The sequence below is a fragment of the Triticum dicoccoides genome, chromosome 3A (genome assembly GCF_002162155.2).
Source record: "Triticum dicoccoides isolate Atlit2015 ecotype Zavitan chromosome 3A, WEW_v2.0, whole genome shotgun sequence".
NCBI classification, from domain to species: Eukaryota; Viridiplantae; Streptophyta; class Magnoliopsida; order Poales; family Poaceae; genus Triticum; species Triticum dicoccoides.
Window position 1 is genome coordinate 52,114,183 of NC_041384.1, and position 3,822 is coordinate 52,118,004.

Genomic DNA, 3,822 nt, shown 5'->3' on the forward strand with positions numbered 1-3,822 from the left:
CAAAAAGAATGCTGTTACTATTGGCTTGGATGATATGGTTCATGAGTTTAATTTCTCTAAATTTAGTAAACAACATCGTGAGGAAGAATTACCTAGTAAGGATGAAATTATTGGTCTTGCTTCTATTGCCGTACCTCCTAGTGATCCTTTAGAACACTATTTGCTAGACCATGAAAATGATATGTTCATGAATGAAAGAAGGGAAATAGATGAAGTATTCTTTAAACAGGAACCTATTCCGCAACACAATTTTCCCGTTGAAATCTTAGGGGATCCTCCTCCACCCAAGGGTGATCCCGTGTTTGAGCTTAAACCTTTGCTTGATAATCTTAAATATGCTTATCTTGATGAAAAGAGGATATATCCTATTATTATTAGTGCTAACCTTTCAGAGAATGAAGAAGAAAGATTATTGAAAACTCTGAAGAAGCACCGTGCTGCTATTGGATATACTCTTGATGATCTTAAGGGCAGTAGTCCCACTCCATGTCAACATAAAATAAATTTGGAAGCAGATGCCAAACCAGTTCGTGATCCTCAACGACGTCTGAATCCTAAAATGAAAGAAGTGGTAAGAAAAGAAATACTAAAGCTTATGGAGGCAGGTATAATCTATCACGTTGCTGATAGTGAGTGGGTAAGTCCTGTCCATTGTGTCCCTAAGAAGGGAGGTATTACTGTTGTTCCTAATGATAAAGATGAATTGATTCCACAAAGAATTATCACAGGTTATAGGATGGTAATTGATTTCCGCAAATTAAATAAAGCTACTAAGAAAGATCATTACCCCTTACCTTTTATTGATCAAATGCTAGAAAGATTATGCAAACATACACACTATTGCTTTATAGATGGTTATTCTGGTTTCTCTCAAATACCTGTGTCGGCTAGAGATCAATCAAAGACTACTTTTACATGCCCTTTTGGTACTTTTGCTTATAGACGTATGCCTTTTGGTTTATGTAATGCACCTGCTACCTTTCAAATATGCATGATGGCTATATTCTCTGACTTTTGTGAAAAGATTTGTGAGGTTTTCATGGACGATTTTTCCGTCTATGGTTCCTCTTTTGATGATTGCTTGAGCAATCTTGATCGAGTTTTGCAGAGATGTGAAGAAACTAATCTTGTCTTGAATTGGGAAAAGTGCCACTTTATGGTTAATGAAGGTATTGTCTTGGGGCACAAAGTTTCTGAAAGAGGTATTGAAGTTGATAAAGCCAAGGTTGAAGCGATTGAAAAGATGACATGTCCCAAGGACATCAAAGGTATAAGAAGTTTCCTTGGTCACGCCGGATTTTACAGGAGGTTCATTAAGGACTTCTCAAAAATTTCTTGGCCTCTGACTAATTTATTGCAAAAAGATATACCATTTGTCTTTGATGATGATTGTGTAGAAGCATTTGAAATACTTAAGAAAGCATTAGTCTCTGCACCTGTTGTTCAGCCACCTGATTGGAATTTACCCTTTGAAATTATATGTGATGCTAGTGATTATGCTGTAGGTGCTGTTCTAGGGCAAAGAGTTGATAAGAAATTAAATGTTATTCATTATGCTAGTAAGACTCTAGACAATGCTCAAAGAAATTATGCTACTACTGAAAAAGAGCTTTTAGCAGTTGTATTTGCTTGTGATAAGTTCAGATCTTATATTGTTGATTCTAAAGTAACCATTCAAACTGATCATGCTGCTATTAAATATCTTATGGAAAAGAAAGATGCTAAACCTAGACTTATTAGATGGGTTCTCTTGCTACAAGAATTTGATTTGCATATTGTTGATAGAAAGGGAGCTGAGAACCCCGTTGCAGACAACTTGTCTAGGTTAGAAAATATTCTTGATGACCCACTACCTATTAATGACAGCTTTCCTGATGAACACTTAAATGTTATAAGTACTTCTCGTAGTACTCCATGGTATGCTGATTATGCTAATTATATTGTTGCTAAGTTTATACCACCTAGCTTCACATACCAGCAAAAGAAAAAGTTTTTCTATGATTTAAGACATTACTTTTGGGATGACCCACATCTTTATAAAGAAGGAGTAGATGGTGTTATTAGACGTTGTGTACCTGAGCATGAATAGGAACAGATCCTATGCAAGTGTCACTTCGAGGCTTATGGAGGACAACACGCTGGAGATAGAACTGCATATAAGGTATTGCAATCTGGTTTTTATTGGCCTACTCTCTTCAAGGATGCTCGTAAGTTTGTCTTCTCTTGTGATAAATGTCAAAGAATTGGTAATATTAGTACATGTCAAGAAATGCCTATGAATTATTCACTTGTTATTGAACTGTTTGATGTTTGGGGCTTTTATTATATGCGACCTTTTCCTGCCTCTAATGGATATACACATATTTTAGTTGCTGTTGATTACGTTACTAAGTGGGTAGAAGCTATTCCTACTAGTAGTGCTGATCATAACACTTATCTTAAAATGCTTAAGGAAGTTATTTTTCTGAGGTTTGGAGTCCCTAGATATTTGATGACTGATGGTGGTTCACACTTTATGTTGGAAATATGCCCTAGAGGCAATAATAAAAGTATTATTATATTTAATTGTTCATGATAAATGTCTTTTATTCATGCTATAACTGTATTATCCGGAAATCGTAATACACGTGTGAATACTTAGACCACAACATGTCCCTGGTGAGCCTCTAGTTGACTAGCTCGTTGTGATCAACAGATAGTCATGGTTTCCTGACTATGGACATTGGATGTCGTTGATAACGGGATCACATCATTAGGAGAATGATGTGATGGACAAGACCCAATCCTAAGCATAGCATATAAGATCGTGTAGTTCGTTTTGCTAGAGCTTTGCCAATGTCAAGTATCTCTTCCTTCGACCATGAGATCGTGTAACTCCCGGATACCGTAAGAGTGCCTTGGGTGTATCAAACGTCACAACGTAACTGGGTGACTATAAAGGTGCATTACAGGTATCTCCGAAAGTAGCTGTTGGGTTGACACGGATCGAGACTGGGATTTGTCACTCCGTATGACGGAGAGGTATCTCTGGGCCCACTCGGTAATGCATCATCATTATGAGATCAATGTGACCAAGGTGTTGGACACGGGATCATGCATTACGGTACGAGTAAAGTGACTTGCCGGTAACGAGACTGAACAAGGTATTGGGATACCGACGATCGAGTCTCGGGCAAGTAACGTACCGATTGACAAAGGGAATTGCATACAGGGTTTGATCGAATCCTCGACATAGTGGTTCATCCGATGACAACATCGAGGAGCATGTGGGAGCCATCATGGGTATCCAGATCCCGCTGTTGGTTATTGACCTGAGAGCGTCTCGGTCATGTCTGCATGTCTCCCGAACCCGTAGGGTCTACACACTTAAGGTTCGGTGACGCTAGGGTTATTAGGAAGACTAGTATGTGACTACCGAATGTTGTTCGGAGTCCCGGATGGGATCCTAGACGTCACGAGGAGATCCGGAAGGGTCCGGAGGTAAAGATTTATATATGGGAAGTTGTCAAACGGACACCGGGAAGTTTCGGGGTCATACCGGTATTGTACCGGGGCCACCGGAAGGGTTCCGGGGGTCCACCGGGAGGGGCCACCCCTCCCGGGGGGCCACATGGGCTGCGTGGGGCAGGGAGCCAGCCCCTGGTGGGCTGGCCGCACCCCCCTCCCTTGGGCCCATGCGCCTAGGGTTGAGGGGGAACCCTAGAGGGGGCGCCCCCCTTGGCTTAGGGGGCAAGCCACCCTCTCCCCTCTCCCCTAGGCCGCCGCACCCCCCCTAGATGGGTTCTAGGGGGCCGGCCCCCTTCTCCCTTCCCCCTATAAATA